At 48.3% G+C, this 18,683-nt stretch overlaps 1 protein-coding gene across 5 annotated transcripts in view; it reads left to right on the top strand.

Moving 5' to 3' along the window:
* The window catches only part of LOC142591302 (uncharacterized), a 72,335-nt gene that overhangs the window by 24,121 nt on the left and 29,531 nt on the right, over window positions 1-18,683 (top strand). The window contains exon 3 of one of the 5 annotated variants that reach the window (XR_012830451.1): window positions 11,654-11,757. The exons of the other annotated variants lie outside the window; for them this stretch is intronic. The gene's annotated coding sequence lies outside the window, so the exon portion shown is untranslated. The remainder of the gene's footprint in view (window positions 1-11,653; window positions 11,758-18,683) is intronic. 5 annotated transcript variants of the gene reach the window in all.

Genomic DNA, 18,683 nt, shown 5'->3' on the forward strand with positions numbered 1-18,683 from the left:
CGTCTTGGCTCTTTGCCGCAAAGCTCACGACACGACGTCGTTTAGTCTTGTAGACTAAAAGCAATCGCGGACGATGCTTTAGGTTTGCTTGTTTTGGGCAACGTTTCGACTATGGACGCCATTATAAAAGAATGCCGTGGCCTTGAACAAGCTATGAGTCGCCGTATCAAACACCACATCCTTCCGCTATCCAGTGCTGCTGCTACGTCGACACGTGAGGGCTGCCCGCGTCATCCCACCACCTGTGACGATGTAACTCGCATTCTTCAGCGCAAGCTGAAGGCCGCCTGTTCGCAAGCCTTATCCGCTACGCTTCCCGATCTGCCTGCAAGCACAATTGCGATTATTCAGGCCGTTGTCATATCGCAATTTCAGAACATCGGTCTCAACTTCGTGTGTTCGTCGACTCAACCCAGCTTTCCCCAGTTCTATCGTGGCCCTCCTTGCCCTCCTTGTCTTCGGCAGTCTTTTTCCGCCACATATCACAAACCGTCCTAATAGCGTACCCCTGATGACAATCCTATCGGCTTCCACTGCTGTCGCTTCGCTCACATCGCTCGTCAGTGCCGCAACCGATGGCCACCACCTCCTCGGACATACGCCGCCGCGTATTCCCGCACCTTTGGACCTTCTGTTCCCTATACCATCCGCCATGAACCGACTGCCGCTGATGCCCCTGCTCCCAACCTTCGCTACAGCCGCTTGCCCTCACCTCGACGCCATCAGTCTCGTTCGCCTCAATACCGCCGCTTCTCTCCGCCGCTTATCGCAGCCCGCACACAACCGAAAAACTAGGCACTGCAGTTTCTGGAAGTGAAGCTGCGCTGTTGATTAAGCCCTCAAATCCTCTGCTCACGCTAGCTACGAATCAAAACGTTCTAGACGTTCGCGTTGACGGCTATCCTGTCACTGCACTCATCGATACAGGATCCCTTATTTCTATTATCAGTGCTGCCTTCCAACGACGACTGAGAAAGTTCCTCACCCCTGCGTCAGCACGCGTCGTCCCCCTATGAAAATGGTCATTGCCTTTATGTTTCCTTTATGTTTCCTTCTTGTGCCCTATGTGACCTTTATGATTCCTTCTCCTTTGTGTGACCTCCGGGACGCCAACTTTGTGTGTACGACATGTTTACTCATCCTAACGTATACCTCGAGGAAGTGACCTTTATTATGCCTCTAGGATGTGTCCTTCATGTTTACGGCAGGATGTTAACTGGGTGTGTACTATGTGTACCAAGTGCACCTACATGTGCACTTGAGTGCACATGTAGGTGACATAGAGTGCACATAACAACTGTCTGTACATATAATACAGGCAGATATATCTGTACTGTGTGACAGCCATTGATACACTCTGCAGAGTCATTGTAAGTACTAAATCTTGACTTATGCTTTCCTTTGCCCCAAGAAAACAACCCTTATTATAATTATTGTAGGATGTGCCCTTTGTGTTTACGGCGGGATGTTACCTAGGTGTGCACTTCAGTGCACACGTAGGTAACATGGAGCAATAATCTATATATGGTGCATGCACTCTTTATATGTTACCTGCATGTGCACTTGAGTGCACATGTAGGTAACAGAATGTGCGCAGTGAGCATCTTTTGCAAATAGTACAGTTAGAGCTATCTGTACTGTATGTTAGTCACTGGCAGATTCAGGGAAAAGGCACTGCCTGCAACCCTCACACTAGACATACCGACCGGCACTAATTGTGGCTATATTGTGCGGAAAATTGAGCATGCCATGAAATAGGATGGTGTATACCAATGATTTATGCTATGCATTCTCTTAATATATAAAGTATTTCTTACTTTTTCAACCCGCTATTCTCCAGTAGCAAGTCAGATGCAGAAATCTGCAGTATTTAACCTAATATGCAAGACTTTCATGAAAGTTTTGTGCCAGATAGGCTATCAAATATAGTTGATTGAATGTTTAAGACGGTTCTCATAGCAGGCGTCTTGCAGATGCTCCGCTTCGCCTCCAGTTTGGGAAATAATCTACTTAATTTACACATCTGGCTTACATATATATATATATATATATATATATATATATATATATATATATATATATATATATATATATATATATATATATATATATATATATATATATATATATATATATATATATGAGCACTATGTTACCTGTGTGGGCACTCTATGTTACCTGGCTGTGTACTCCCTCGAGTGCACATCCAGGTAACATAGAGTGCGCCCAGTGATTATCTTTTTACACATGCTACAAATAGGTCGTCTACCTGAAAGATGTATTAACTTTACCTACTGGCGTATCAAAGTAAAAAAAAAACATGGGGGGGGGTGCGCCTGCCTCCCCCTCCCTATGTATCTTGGCCCTATTGATCACCACGCGCCATCAACAGTACATACGTACATCAAAGCCTCATGCAGCGAATAATCCCTCACGAGAAATAACAATTGCGCGGCGGCTGGAGACGCGGTGGCACGACGCGCAGTGTTCGATGGCTTGCGCTACATGAACTGCAAAAGAGGCGGATGCCTCCGCGGCCAATCCGCCGCTATGCTGTGAGCGTATATGATTATACAACCATTTAAGTAGCTGTTCCCGGTGTTATATTGGTTTCATGATAGCCTCATTACACATAAATATCTAATACGTACATTACGATTGTCTCTATATTACGCTCGTAAGATTTCTTTGCAGCCATCAGCGGGAAATGCAAGCGCTGCCACCTCCAACGCTCAACTGGAGCTGCCGCTAACTTTCAGAACGCCTAGTTCGAAAGAATGTAGTGAAATTGAATATCTATAACGTTTCTGATGCTCTAAGCTGAAAAAAAAAAAGCTCGAACATTGGGAGATGCTGCCACTGCTCCACCTCAAAACCGTGGTCTTCGAAGCACTTTTTGACATGTTGCTTTTTCTACACTATTTTTTTTTCAGGCCTGATATGATACTATGATACTATGATATATGATGATACCTTTTCTCTACTACTCACGCAGATTATACACAAAAGTTTGGTCACTAACCAATGCAGAACCGGTGGTTGATGCTAAAAGTGCCTTTCTTTTCAAAACTGCTAGTGATTGCTGTAGCGAGATAGCAAAGTGGGCGAGTTGGTTACGATTCATCGTACCTTTAGCAACAGCGCAAAAGCAACGCGGAAACAAGGAACAAACACTCCGGAGAAACAGCGCCGTGTTGTTGTGTTTCTTCCTTTTGTCCGTGTCGCTTTCGCGCTGACCACAAGTACGAGTAACTGCTGTGTCGATATTAGCACGCGTAGAAGTAGGGCAGCACGGATCCCGTAAATGCTTCCTTTGGCGTACAACTGAACAATTTATAATTGTGAGTTGGCTGAGTATGAAAGTTGTGTGCGGAGTATGGCCGTATTTGATTACGCGAGCATGCAAGCAGTACGCCTGTTTCACTTTGGCCGAAGTTCCGCTGCCGCTGCAAGGCAGCCATCGCCACATTTTGTCGCCTTTATTCCTTACGCTACGTGCAAATATGGTTCCACCTATTCAAGATAAGGCCTGACATTCTCAAAAACACGCCACTGGGCGCCATAAGAAGCGTGTATATGTGTGGCGATTCCGAATTTCTGATCGGTGGGTGTCACAGCTATCGCGGCTGCCCGCACACCGTGCGCCATCCCAAGCGACGGAGCAGCACATGATGCGCGCTGATTGGCTCGTGTCCGCTGGCAAAAGTTCGCGCATACTTCGTCTAAAATCTCTGCATATACTTTAAAAAAACAAGGCAGCGCACCAAGACACTTTAAACTCAATAATTTGTGTTTAAATACCAGCCTTCCTTCCAGCAACGACTTTTTTTGAATCTCGAAGGCCGTGCTTTTCCAAAATGCACGCCCTAAAAGGCAATGTAGATCTCGGAGGCTAAATTCACTTTTTAACCGCGGTGCGGCGCTTCTTCAGTGTGACGGTTCGGACGGTGCAGACGGCGGTACGGACGCTCCTGTGGTCGAGGCTTCAGCGACTTCGTTCGTAGCTAAGTACCTTTTTATCTTTATTAGCTAGTGTTTTGAAGTATTTTCTGTTGCATGGAGTAGGGGCGCAAATTTTGAATTCTTGGTAAGAGTAACAAACGCACCGGCTTTGTCTAGGTCTGGCGGCTCCCCCGTTAGGCCTAGTTGGTAGGAGGGACCTATTGATAGGCTTCGTTAATTATTTCAGCTAGCTCCTCAGATTCTTGCATGGGGTAGGGAGTGACAATTCTTTATTTTAGTTTGGGATAGCGGTCGAGGTCGGCTTTGCTTGAGTGATTTGGCGAAGTTCCTCGTTGGGCCTCGGGACGTAGGCCTAGCGATGAAATCGAAGAACGCGAAGGCCGCGGGGAACGGGGAGCAAGTGCAGTGCGACGAGTGCCTGCGATGGTGCTTCCTCGACGAAACTAAGTTCCAGAATTTAGCAGACGCGGAGGGGTCTAGCTTCACGTGCAGGTCGCGCGAGGGCGTCAGGGAAGCCGTCCAAAAACTGGAAGGGAATTGGGCGGCTAAGTTCGACGAGCTTAAGGCAGAACTGAGGGAGGAACAGGAGAAGCGGGTAGCACTGCAGGCGAAAGTTGACAATTTTGTCAAGGTGGAGGCGGCCCAGGCCGCGCAGTTAGTAAGGACCGTGGCCGAGCTTGAGGCAGAAAAAGAAAGGAGCGCCGAACTGGAAAGGCGGCTCGGCGCGCTGGAGACGCGGGCAGCGGAGAAGGTCGGGTCAGGACAACAAAGTGTTGGCAAAAACTCGGAAAGTAGGGTAGACCCTACAGGCGAAGTGGGAGGCAGGGAGCCAAACCAAGCCGTCGCCAGCTCGCCGCCGGTGAAACGGCGTAGTTATAGTGAAGCTGCACAACGCGGCCCGAGTGAGGCGACGCTGCAGCCACAGGGGCGCCAGCGGGCGCAAAGGGAGGGGCAGCAGGCACAGGCTGCAGTCGAACGGTTTGCACGCAGAAGGGTACTGGTGATAGGGGACTCCAATGTGGGGAGGGCCGAACAGGGCGTGATGGCGAGAGTGAAGGCGGACGGGCGAGTACAGGTGGAGGCGCAAGCTGGTAAGGGCATGGCTGAAGCAATGACCAAGGCGCGGGAAGTAATTGGGGTCAGCACGGAGAGCGACAGCTTGGTCATTATGCATTCTGGGCTCAATGACGTGCTTAAGGGGAGAAGCCAGGACCTTGAGAGGCACAGTGAGACTGGGCTGAGTAAGCTTAGAGAGGCCTCCGGGAGGGTGCATGCGACCATATGCACTATCCCAGAGGTCCAGGGCCAGGCTTACCAGGTAGAAAGGAGGGTGGTTGAGGCCAATCGGGTCATTAGGAGTCTGAGCGGACGACTCCGGTACAGCGTGATGGAGGTCAACAGGGACGTGTACGGAACCGGCTTCCGACCTTTTGTGCAGGATGATATTCACTACAGTGGTGCCACTGGCAAAAGGATAGGGGGCAGGATGGGTCGCCAGGCAACAGCTTTTTTAGGGGGACCCAGAGCCCTGAAAGAAGCAGTGTAGGCGTGGACGATTCGAGGCAGGAGCCACAAACACGCGAACATCGGTACTGTAGGAGAGGTCACAGGAATAAGCGCAAGAGCCAAATTAAGTCAGACATAGGGTTCATTAACATGCAAGGTGGCAGAAATAGGCTAAAATGGGAGGAAATCGAAGAACAACTAAGGCAGGAGAACTTAATGGTTTATGGGTTTGTAGAGACACATCTTAGGGACATGGAACAACCGCCCTGTAACCCTGATTATGCATGGGAATACTGCAACAGAGTGCAGGGTAGCAGAAAGGGTGGGGGAATGGGAGCACTCATTCGTAAAAATACAAATTGGCAAAGGGTCAAACAGGAATGCAAGGAGCATTTATGGCTAGAAGGAAAAGTAGCAGGGGCGAAAACACTTCTGGGCTTTGTATACCTTTGGACAGGATCAAATGCTAAAGAGGAAAACAAAAAAATGTTGGACTGCAAAGCAGCGGACATCAATGAGCTAGGAAAAGGATGTGAAGTAATTGTATTAGGAGACATGAATGCGCATGTTGAAGATATGGATGGGTACACAGACTCCACAGGTAACATGCTGCTGGATATGTGTGAGAGGCTTAACTTAGTTGTCTGTAACTACTGAAAAGTGTGACAGGATCATAACATGGGAGGGAGGGGGTCGACACTCGACAATAGATTATGCGTTGATGTCACATAGGATGTACGATAGATTAGGAGCCATGATTATAGATGAACAGGGCTCCAGAAGTATAGGTAGCGACCACAAACGTATCAAGTTGAGTTTTAAGAGGGAAACTAAAGCACGAACGACGCGCGAGGAAACGCCAGATGTGATTTTTTACTCAGAAGACGAAGTGGAAATAGCGGCCAAACAAATTGAAGAGGAAATATCAGAGAGTACTGAAACTGATTGGACTTACCCAAAGTTAATGAGACTATTTGAGCGTGAGCTAGGTAAGGCGCGAGTCAGGAAAACAAGGCAAGGGATACGAAAACTCAAGAGCTGGTGGGATGAAGAGGTTAAGAAGGCCATAAAGAAACGTCAGGAAGCCTCCAGGGAACACAGGTATTCCAAAAGTGAGGGAGAATCTGAAGCAGAAGTAGAGAGGAAATGGGTAAACTACATAATATGCAAAAGGGAAGCATCTTATTTGATCAACGAGAAAATCAAGACAAAAGGGTCCCAATGGCTGTCAAAAATAAGCAATAAAAAGATAAACAGGCAGCTAGAAAATTCTGGCAACATCTGAACTCCTTGGGTAATAGGACAAGCCTAGAGCAGAGGTATATAGTAACAGCTCAAGGTACTCGGTTAGAAGGAGAGGCGGCAATGGAGCATATAGGAACCATGATGAGGGAAAAATTTACAAAACAGACAAATGGTACATGCAGTACGTCGGAGAGGGATAGCCCGGTCAACCCACTGCTTTCGCTTTGACAAAAAGAGTGGGAAATGGCGGAGAAGAGGGTACCAAGTAGCACATCGGCAGGCCCCGATGGTATTCCAATTATGTTAATAAAGAAATTGTGCCCGAAATCTAAGGAAGCATTGAGGGAGGTGGTGAGCAAAATGCTAGTGGATGGTAAAGTACCTGACGAATGGAGGCTAAGTAGGATGAGAATGATATATAAGGGAAAGGGGGACAAAGCTGACATAAATAACTACCGGCCTATAACAGTGACGTCAGTGGTTTACAGGGTGGTTATGCAGATTATAAAGGACAGACTGCAGGCATGGGTAGAGAACGAGGGGGTACTTGGAGAGCTACAAAATGGGTTCCGGAAGCATAGGAGGCTAGAAGACAATCTGTTCTCGCTAACACAGTGCATTGAAATAGCTGAAAAGGAACACAGACCCCTATGGCTGGCTTTTTTGGACATCAAGGGAGCCTATGACAGTGTACTTCAAGAGGGCTTGTGGGGCATTCTGGAAACTTTAGGAGTGCAAGATGGAGTAACCAATTTCTTAAAAGATATCTATAAAGGTAACCGGGTGATTATACAATGGGAAAAGCAGGTTTCGGAGCCTGTGATGATTCGGCGGGGGCTTAGGCAGGGGTGCCCATTGTCACCTCTGATGTTTATGCTATACCTACAAGGTCTAGAGGCCAAAATACAGCAAAGCGGACTCGGCTTCAACCTATCATTTCTCAAGCAAGGAAAATTGATTGAACAGTCATTACCAGGACTGATGTACGCGGATGATATTGTATTAATGGCTGACAATGCAGAAGATCTGCAGGAATTAATGGACATATGTGGTACAGAAAGAGACAGGTTAGGCTTGAAGTTTAGCAAAGAAAAATCAGCAGTCATGATTTTTAATGATAACAGTTGCGGCGAGCATAAGATACAGGAGGCCACGCTGGAGATAGTCGATAAATACCTTGGGGTGTGGATAAATAATGGCATTGAGTATCTGACAGAGTACGAAAAATATCTAACGACTAAAGGTAACAGAAGTGCAGCGATTATGAAGAGTAGGGCACTGTGGAACTACAATAGGTACGAGGTAGTACGAGGGATATGGAAGGGGGTAATGGTACCAGGCCTGACTTTTGCCAATGCAGTTCTATGTATTAGAACAGAGACCCGGCAACAGTTGGAAATTAGGCAACGTGGTGTGGGTAGGCTCGCTCTGGGAGCACATGGCAAGACACCAAGTCTTGGGCTGCAGAGGGATCTGGTATGGTCTTCTTTCGTGGGCAGAGAGGCGATAGCATTTGAGGAGAGATTGAGAAAAATGGGGGAAAAGTGGTGGGCTAGGAAGGTTTTCAGTTACTTATACACGAGGAATGTTGACACAAGGTGAAGGAAGCGAACTAGAAAATTGTCAACCAAATACTTGGGCAGTAGCGGGGGGCGCAGGTAAGGAATCATCTGTCAAGAAAAAGGTTAAGGAGGCAGAGAGGGGTATGTGGAGTACAGAGATGCAAACCAAATCGGCATTGGAGACATACAGGACGTTTAAGCAAGAAATAGCCAAAGAAAATATTTACGATAACTCTAAGGGAAGCTCATTGTTGTTCGAAGCCAGGACAGGTGTACTGAGGACTAAAACGTACCGAGCCAGATACCAGGAGATAGATTTGGTGTGCGAGGCGTGTAGAGAGGAGGAGGAAACGGCGGAACACCTGATACTTGCTTGTAAACAACTGCACCCTGCAGTTGAATCTAACGGGGAACTATTCAAAGCATTGGGTTTTAAAGACAGTGAAAGTAGAATAGACTTTGAACAGGTAGAAATAACTAAACGGGGGCTATCTGATTGGTGGACAATATCAACGCAAAAGTAAAGGAGTAAATACAGAGGTATGCATGCATATAGAACCATTAAAGGCTAGGTGGCGCGCGCCGCCGCCGCCCGATTCAAAGGGTTGAGCCACAATCATCCATCCATCCATCCATCCGGTTGACGGTGAGCTGGGCCACGTTGTGTTGCTGTGAGCGGTGAGAGTGCTCGTTGCAGTTACAAGGTAATTTAATCATATTTTCGAAGTGCCTAAACAAACTGTGGTCCGTACCGTGTGCATTAACCATCAGGAAACCTCTGGACTCGTGTAACGCCATTAGTTCGCCTTATGTTTCCTGTGATACGCCAGTGTCTTGTGTACTACAGCGCCCGTCCGAGCTGCCTTTGTTCTCGCCTGTCCGCGTTCGCTCGTGGAATACCTGATACTGTGGCTTCGAATTATGGTGCGTGGAAGAATTTGTTGAAAGTTGTGCTTTCGTGCGCTCGTGTTCATCGGCAATTCGACAGTGTTCGCGCCGGAAAGAGCGTCGTGGCGTGGTGCCTGCGAGACGAAGAAGCCGTTTGCTGACCACATTGAAGGTAAGCAGGTCTGACGCTTGCGCGCATTCTCGCAGCTTTTGGTTCATGTAGTAAGGTTTGTGGAACGACAACAGAACACTTTCTGAGCGTACGTTGACCATGTTGCTGCGCACATTTAGCAAAGCGTTTCACGAGGGGAGTTTCCGTGAAATGTATTATTTCTTACCGCTGACTTGCTTTATGGAGTGATGTGCTACCACCGCTGATTGTTGGGACTTAATGGGTAAATATTTACGTAAACGCTGAAATTTACTGTTTTCTCGCCAGTTTCCTGGCAAGAAATTCTTCCGTAGATATGAATTTCCGCAAGTTACGTGTGTAATGCATGTCGATGTGTCACGGGCATCGCGAGTTGGCACGCGACTGCGATGTTTGACACTTGAACAGATATTAGCTTGTGTGAAGATTACTTTATTGATAGTGTTCAGATTGAAGTCCAGCTTCGCGAGAACTTGTCTGCATTGTTTGTGTTCTTCGACGGGCTCGTGTATTTGTCTTTTATATTGTAGGGCAAACATAGACCGACATTACAACAGCGAAATGTCTTTTTAATCGAGGCATGTCAATCAGACGCTCGTTTTCATTAATATTTTCATCCGAAGAACAGGATGTGAGTTCCTGCGATTGTTAAAGACAATGGCTTGTAGCACTGCCTAATAAGGGATGCGATTTTCTTGCGATGCTTTGCGCTCGATGTTTGCCACTCTTATAACCCACATTCCACGGCTGGCTGTTCTAGTTAATAACGATAGCGGAATGTCGGTCAGATCAATGAGCAAAAGAAGTAGCATCGGAAAAGGGATCGCTACAAAATCGCGGTCTAGGTTTTAGACCCTTCGTAATCGATTGTTCATTTGATTTACTAGATATTTAAGTTTTGGTGATAATTTCCCAGGTAGTCTGATGTTTGCGGCTGGTTTTATTCCCGCCTGAATTTTACTATATAACAGTGTAACCACTTGAGATATAACTACGAGACATCTGTACAAGCAGGCACACAAAGATTTGTTGGCCAGTTGCCTACTCCTATAGGTCATGTACTACTTAGCATCTGCTGCAGAAATGTTTAAAAGAATTTGGGAGCAATTTAATACCTGAGTGGACTGGCAGCTCAGTCTCTTTCAAACAATTAGTTAAAAGCTTCTGTGTTGTCCTGATGTTTTTATCATCTGTTTTTGACTGCTCCACGTTTCTTAGCCGTGTGCATAAAGGCCAGGCTGTTCTTGCTTATATGAATATTTTTGAATAAGTGAAAAAGATTGGCTTTTGTTTTGTTTTTCAGGTGCCTTGTGAGCTCTCACCCAAGCACCACATTCCAGAGGTCTGCTGTGAGCAGACCTGGCAAATTGAAGTAACATCCAGATAGTCCAATAAACTGTTCGTAGTTTCAGACAAACCTTTGCAAAGTATAGTCAAAACTTTCTTTTAAAAGTGCAAGCACTGATCCAACCTGATCTTTCCATTCAAACATTACATTTTATATTAGTCACAAAGACATAACTAGAACAGCAGCACTGCAGTGAGGAACGTACAGTGGTACTCCAAGTGTTGTACTGAAATAATCTATGAAGTCTAATTAGTTTGTAATTTTAGAACAAATTGGCATGAATTTATGTGCCATAGCAGAGTTTTAATCTGTGCGCTGCATCATGTAGGGAACAGTAACCTTACAATGAAAACCAATGCAAAACTTTTTAACTAAGAAAAAATTTATAAATATAAAATGTGTACACGGAACTCTTCATCTTGCATGTCTACGTAAAATACAGGATTTAGTCACTGCGGCCACATAAAGGATGCATAAAGGTAGGACACACGAAGGAAACATAAAAGCAGTGGCCAAATTTCAACATGGAGGAAACAAAGTACGTTAACATAAGGGATACATAAAGGGAGGACACACGAAGGAAACATAAAAGCAGTGGCCAAATTTCAACATAGAGGAAACATAAAGTACGGTAACATAAGGGATACATAAAGGGAGGACACACGAAGGAAACATAAAAGCAGTGGCCAAATTTCAACATGGAGGAAATATAAAGGACATTTCCTCATGTGAACTGCGGGAAACATACAGTAAACATAAAGGACATAACCATTTTCATAAGGGTCTGCGTTGCGAATGGCGGTACTGTCCCTATCGTCGGCATGTGTACTGCGCGTGTCAGCATGGCCGGCCGCCACAGTCCTGTCTTCTTCACCATGATTGCTCATTGCCCCCACGGCCTAATTCTCGCGCTCGATTTTCTTTTCGCGCATTCAGTTCTTATTGACCTTTCTGCTAGGACCCTTCACCTTGAGTTGCCGATTCTTGCAGAGCCATTTGACGCTATATCCCGTGCCGCTTACGCCCCACCGGCTTCATTCGCCTACCACCAAAGTCATCAGACCGTATTGAACTGTCGCCTTCCCGACTTGATGGTAAGCACCTCATCACTTGTCAGCCTGACATTCCCCTACATTACGACGGCACCCTGCCTCACAATGTTCTTGCTTTTACTGCTAACCGGACTTGCATGCCTATTTTCAAATTTGAACTGGCAATGAAAATTCTAGCGCCAAGTATTTCCCTTGCCAACATTGATTCGCTTGGCGACCATCAAGTGGTGGCTTTATCAACCGACGATCTATCCGAGCTTAGCAAACCCCTCACGCCAGCCTCGGGCGCCAAACCCAGCATCAGGAAAATGGTTGCGCCGGACCTGTCCTCTGCGCAGGCCGAAGACCTTTGCAAAATGGGTCTTTAAGGAACATAAGTGATGTGATGTGAAAAGTTTATGGTCCTACCAAGACAGTTTCAACTTGAGCGATCGCTCTTTAGGTCAGATGCTCTCCGTCAAGCATTGCATTCATGCTGGCGATGCTACGCCTTTCCACTGGCGACCCTATTGAGTTTCTGCGCCGGAACGCCGAGCCATTCAAAGTGAAGTTTGAAAAACGCTCAAAAAAAATCGAGCCTTCTTCGAGTCCATGGGCGTCACTTGTAGTATTGGTTAAGAAGGACGGCATGTGCCGCTTCTGTGTAGACTACCGTCATCTCAACAAAATTACTCATTCGCGTATACCTGTTCCCGCGTATAGACGACGCCCTTGACTGCCTCCCCGGTTCCAGCTATTTCTATTCTATTAATCTTCGTTCTGGATATTGGCATATTGCTGTTGACGATATGGACAAAGTAAAGACTTCGTTCATAATACCCGATAGCCAATACTAATTTAAACTGATGCCCTCTGAATTATGCAACGCTCCGGCCCCATTTGAGCATATGCAGGACTCTTTGCTCCAAGGTATTAAAAGGTCCACATGTCTCTGCTACCTCGACGACGTCATCGTCTTCTCGCCAACGTTCGACATTCAGCTTGATTGTTTAGCAATTATAGTCAATGTTTCTCAAATATTAATATTATTAGGGGTGGAGTGCTTCAAGCCTGCTTCACTTCTGGCGCTGGTCGACTCGGTATTGCATTACCTCGGGGATCGGCCCACATTTTTTGCCCACGGACACGACAGATGCATTGGGGTTTAGAGGTATACATCTTTCCTGTAAAGATACGGCAAAACTAACTTCACAATGCAATGCCTACTGACGATAACGCGAATAGCGTTCAAGCAATATAGCGATATAACGTAATACCGAAACCACGTTTATTTAACACGCGTAGTGGTAATTCAGGGACTTTCACTGACTTGGCTTTTTGCCAGATACTCTAATATCATCGTACATTATAATGGCACTTGCTTGTCAATGTCGCCCATAAACATGGCGTCACTTACGACGACAGTGTGACGCCGACGCAGTGACGATGAAATGACGAAGGAGGAATGACAACGATTTAAGAACGAAACCGGTGTAACAGCGACGGCATAACAATGAGATGCCTCTTAATAAATTATGAGATGATGCAACGACAGCAACGTGAGGACGACGGCATGAGTACAGTGACGTGATGACGATTGTATGAAGGCGATAGCATGACGACGACGGCATGAAAACAGATGCATGATAGCGTCTGTCTGACAACGATGCAATGAGGACAAAGACACGACATGATGGCATAATTACGATTTAATGACGACATCGTGTTTACGATAAAATGACGAACAAGGAATCTCGTTGATAGATCGACGAAGGTGGTATGACGACAACGGGATGGCGTTACTGAAGTGATAACTACGGTGAAACGCCAGCGTGACGACTATGGCATGATGACAAGATATCACGACGGCTCTTTCAGGACGAATGCTCACAACGATGGCATGATGTCGAAGTTGCAGTGACGACAATGCAACGACCAAGACGGCGTCATGATGACCATATAACAAAGAATGCACGACGACGATTGTATGACTGCGACGCAATGACGACGATGGCGTGAGGATAATTGACGTCGGCATGAGGTTAATAGAATGATGATGAATGTATAATATCAAACGCCTAACGATTACTATATCGTGAAACCTGTAGGACGACGACCGCGTGACGGCGTCGCTATGTCGAGAGTCGGTTGACGAAGCTAGTGTGAGACGATGGCACGACCCCAACGGCGAAACAACGATGGTCTGACAACAGATGCATGATAGGAACGGTCTCACGATAGCGGCATGACAAGAGCGCCATAATCACGATTGAATGACGACAGTAATGATTAGAATATTGCTACGGGCATTCACTAGTACACGGGGAAGAGACGAAACCGTATATTACGATAGTTACAAGCTGCTCTTACCACACGATGGCTGACAGAATCTCACGCGGCACGTCCCGTCCTCTTTCTTTAGCGGAGCAAAGCGGTCCATAAACGGCATGCCCACACGCCATGTCTCGTAACATCGATCCCGGCGGACTGAGCACCGTCACGGCGCCTTCTGAAATCAGTCAGCACTGTTGGAGAAGTAGGGCTTGAGCCGCCACACATGGACAACATCAGTAGCAGACGTAAAAAAGAAAACGCGCGATGGGGGAACGGAGTTGTGAGGTAGTCAACGTCGCTGAGATTGCGGAGAACTTTGTATGGTCCGGTGTAGCGAGAGAGGAGCTTCTCGCAAAGGTCTTAGCGTCGAGACGGCGTCCAGAGTAGGGCCAGAGATTCAGGAGAGTACTCGACGTTGCGGTGTCCGTTATCATAGCGCTCTTTTGGGGAGGCCTGCGACGCACATAGCCTAATGTGAGCGACCTGGCGAGCTATTCTGGCTCGAGAGATAACGTCCTGAGCATATGCGGTGGCTACGGCGGGATCAAGAGAAAGGGGCGTCTCGATGGGCAAGGCGTGGTTGCGGCCGTACTAGAGAAAAAACGGCGAATAGCTGGCGGTGTTGTGCCGTGACGAGTTGCAGGCGAAGGTAACGTAGGCTAGGGTAGTGTTCCAATCGCGGTGATCAGTAGAGACGTACATAGACAGCATATCCGTGAGAGTTCGGTTGAGGCTCTCAGTAAGACTGTTGGTCCGAGGCTTTCATAAGGCGACGTTCATTAGAGCAGCTACGAAGAATTTCATCAATAACCTTTGCTGGAAAACAGCGGCTAAAATCCGCAAGAAGCTGGCGCGGGGCCCCGTGTCAAACAATGACGTCATTGAACAGAAAGTCTGCAACGTCTGTAGCGCGGCTACTGGGCATGGCGCACGTGATGGCATATCTGCTTGTATAGTCAGTTGTGAGTGCAATCCATTAGTTGCCGGATACGGACGTAGGGAAGGGTCCGAGAAAGTCAAGACGGACGCGAGAAAAGGGCTCCGATTGAATGTCGACGGGTTGAAGCAGGCCAGCATGTGGGAGAGCAGAACGTTTGCACCGTTCACAGCGCTCGCAGACGGCAGTGTATCGGCGCGCAGAACGATACAAGCCAGTCCAAAAGAACCCCTGTCTCACGCGGTCGTGCGTGCATGAGACGCCGCGGTGTCCCGCGGCTGGAGCGTTGTGTAGATGTTTTCGGTGCGCAGCTGTCGAGAAATCGCTATAAAAGATTCCGGCCCGTCAGGTTTCATGTTACGACGGTATAGAACTTCAGTGCGTAGTACACACTGACGTATGTTAGGGATTCATCCCGACGCTGTTCGGGGCCGATGTCGCGTAAATCAGATATGGCGAGCACACAGGAATCATTGTCATGGCCAGCGAGCCTAGCAGGGTCCTCGCGTTGTATGACCTGGCGTTCGGAATGGGACGCATGATATGGTCGCCCTCTGATAGGAATAGCATCTTCCGTAAGTATTCGACCATTTACGATAAACATTTGACCCAGAGAGCGGTCATCGAAGTCGAAGATATCCCTGTGGGACGCTAGGAGGTGGTGGAGTTCCGCGGCCTGACAAGTCTGAAGGTCAGGGTCAATCATCTTGGTAATTTCGTCCGGGACTGGACTGGCCGGGCCGGTTGCTAGAAAGGACGAACAAGTTTAAGCGTTTAATGCCGCCATGTCACATGCATCAAGCGCTGATACATAGGCCACTGAGATGCCTTGCGGGAGAACTTGGATCGAGTGCAGAAGTTGAGGAGCAGGAGCTGCACGTGGTTGCAGACAACCGTCACGAAGGTGTGCGACACAGCAATATTTCGCGTCAACAGCACGTCAAATAGTGGAGATACTACGTAGTCGCCGTTGGGGACTGGCGGTGCAGTCGTCAAGGCAACACACGTGGTGGCTTGCGGTGACAACCGAACGTAATCGACAGAGCATAAGCGGGGTGACGGTGAAGGTGGATTATCAGCAAGTTGAGGCAGCTCAATTTGAAGGGTGCCGGTTGCACAGTCAATGCGAGCGGCATGCGCCAACAAGAACTCGAGTCCTAGAATGACGTCGTTGGGGCACTGCTCGATGACAGTAAACAAAACCGATATATGGTGAGCGGCGATGGAGATACGAGCTGTGCACATTTCGATGACTGCGGGACTTTATACATCAGCCACGCGAGTAATACCAGTAGCTGCGGAAGTAAGTTCTTTCTTGAGGGGGCGACGAAGTTCATTACTTATCACGGATATTGGTGCCCCAGTATCGACCAGTACGGGACCAGTTAATCCATCAATGTCAATGTCAATCAAGTTTCATCGTGTCGGCTATCCGAGGAGAGGATTTAGTGGAATTCGGAGATGCAGAGTCACCTCTAAGAGCTGCATCCCTTAGTTTCCCTGTCATAAGTTGAGAGGCAATGTCGGGCGTGGTCGTAGAGGCGGACGACGGACGACGCGCTGGCGGCGAACGAGACTGGTGACCTCGGGGAAACGGAGAGCGGCTGTGAGGCGTAGAGGTGGCACCGACTTTGTACGGCTCAAGAGGCGGGAAGTGGCGATAGCTATCACTGTTGCATGACTGAGTGGGCTGAAAACGGTGGTAGTTGTCAGTGCGGCTAGTAGTGTCATCCCGGGTGAATGTCACACTGATCTCGGGGCCGTGCGGATGTTGGGAGAGATGGAGTCGAGAGACGCAGGCGAGAACAGCAAACAGATTTTACTAAGAGCAAACTCAAAATAAAGCACACTCGAAATGTAACTCAAAACTCAACTGACAAAGATCAAACTCCACACTTGCTTAACCAAAACAATGTCCTTATCTTCGCCTACGTGCGTCTTTAGCGCGTTTCGCGCGAAAGTCCAGCAACCCTGGCCTATGGCTGCACGCTAGCGAAAAGGAACGCTCTTAAAAGGTTCCGTTGTCGCTCGTCCCTCCAAGTCCGACTTGCGTCGGCTCTTGGTCACCGTCAGTGCTCCCGCCGACTCCGCAAGTTTTGCTTCCTTGGTATCGGCCGGCCAGCTCCTCCGTCTCGGATGCCGGCGTCCCGTAGTATGTCGGTGACGTTTCACTGAGGCCTTCCTGGCTAGGCCTAACACCGGGCTCCGCCGCTACCTCTCCGTGTGCCGACGCGAAGCCCCGGGGACTATCGTCCATGCTTGTCTGCCGAAGAAGGGGGATCCAATTCCTGGAGTGCCCGGCAATGCCATGGGAGGCTGCAGCAGGTCCAGGGAGCCCCGCTCGAACGTCGCCGAGGTCGACGGCTACAGCCTGGGTCGCCAGCGTCACGGGCCTGTCCGAACCTCCAAGGCTCCCGTCGCCAGTGCCAAGCTGGCGCTCCAACGTTCTTAGCCCAGAGCCACGTCGATAATCCCAGCTTGGCGCCGCTTCTCCTCCGATCACACCACGGGTCACGCGCCTCGAGGGCTCGTGCCGTTCGGACCGGTCGGCGCACATCGTCCTCTTGTTTTCTTTTCTGTGCCACATTCCTCTTACATATGACGGTGAACGGTGACACCCAACGTTTGTTGAAACAGTGCTGGACGGGACCGATACGGCGGCAGTTAAATAGGCCGATCATCTGCCGTCAGCCATTCAGTCGGATTCCGAGAGTGAGCATAGAACCGTTGTTCGTGGGGTGGCGATCTTGGGCGAGGCGGCGACCTAGGACAAAAATCAGTGTCCGAGAATGATCAACGGGGCAGACGGCGGAACCCAAGTTGCCGAGTTCCTCGCGCACAACGGACTGAACCCGGGAAACGGCTGGCATATGAAAATCGTCGTGGCCGGTGTTGCGAAGAGCAGGAGCAATTGCTTCGATTTCCCGACGGATGAATTGTGTAAGCTCCGACGGCGGCGACGACTGCAGACCAGGGACCTGTCCGTCTTCACATGATTACGTCGGAGCGGGGTTCGGTAGCCGAGCAATCGTTCTCGCAGTGCGCCGGATCTTGGCCTACTCAAAACGCCAACATTCTTCAATAATTTCGTCGACGGTCACGCAATACCGGCACAGTAATAGGTTGCATGCATCGTCGGCGATTCCCTTCATTACGTGACCAGCCTTGTCCGACTCTGTCATGTCACTTTCGACTTTACGGCAAAGAGCCAAGATGTCCTAAATGTAGAATATGTGTGGTTCGCTGGACGTCTGAGCGCGTATGAATAACTCTTTTGTTGCGGCTGCCTTTCGACCCATGGGCTTCGCAAACAAGGCTCTTAAGTTTTTCTTTGAATGTGTCCCAAATTCCAATCGCTGCCTCGTGGTTCTCGAGCGATACCTTTGTCGTTCCTTTAAGATTAAAAAGCACGTTCGCCAGCATCAGCGTTGGGCCGCAACAATTGATCTCACTCATTCGATCATAATCGCCAATTCAATCTTCGACGTCAACTTCATCGCTACCGCAGAACGTCCCTGGGTCTTTAGGATGCGTAAGGAAGATCGTTGACGTTGTTGTCGTGACCGATGCATCATCCCATCCCATCACCCCATACCCCCATCAACTTGCAAACTAACGCAATGTAATCATGAACGTCCACCAACTAGCCCCGTTCATTGCTTTACTAAAGCAATACATAATGTTTGTCTTTCCAACGGAAATTGATGACATTGGCACA

Source organism: Dermacentor variabilis, chromosome 8, assembly GCF_050947875.1.
Source record: "Dermacentor variabilis isolate Ectoservices chromosome 8, ASM5094787v1, whole genome shotgun sequence".
NCBI classification, from domain to species: Eukaryota; Metazoa; Arthropoda; class Arachnida; order Ixodida; family Ixodidae; genus Dermacentor; species Dermacentor variabilis.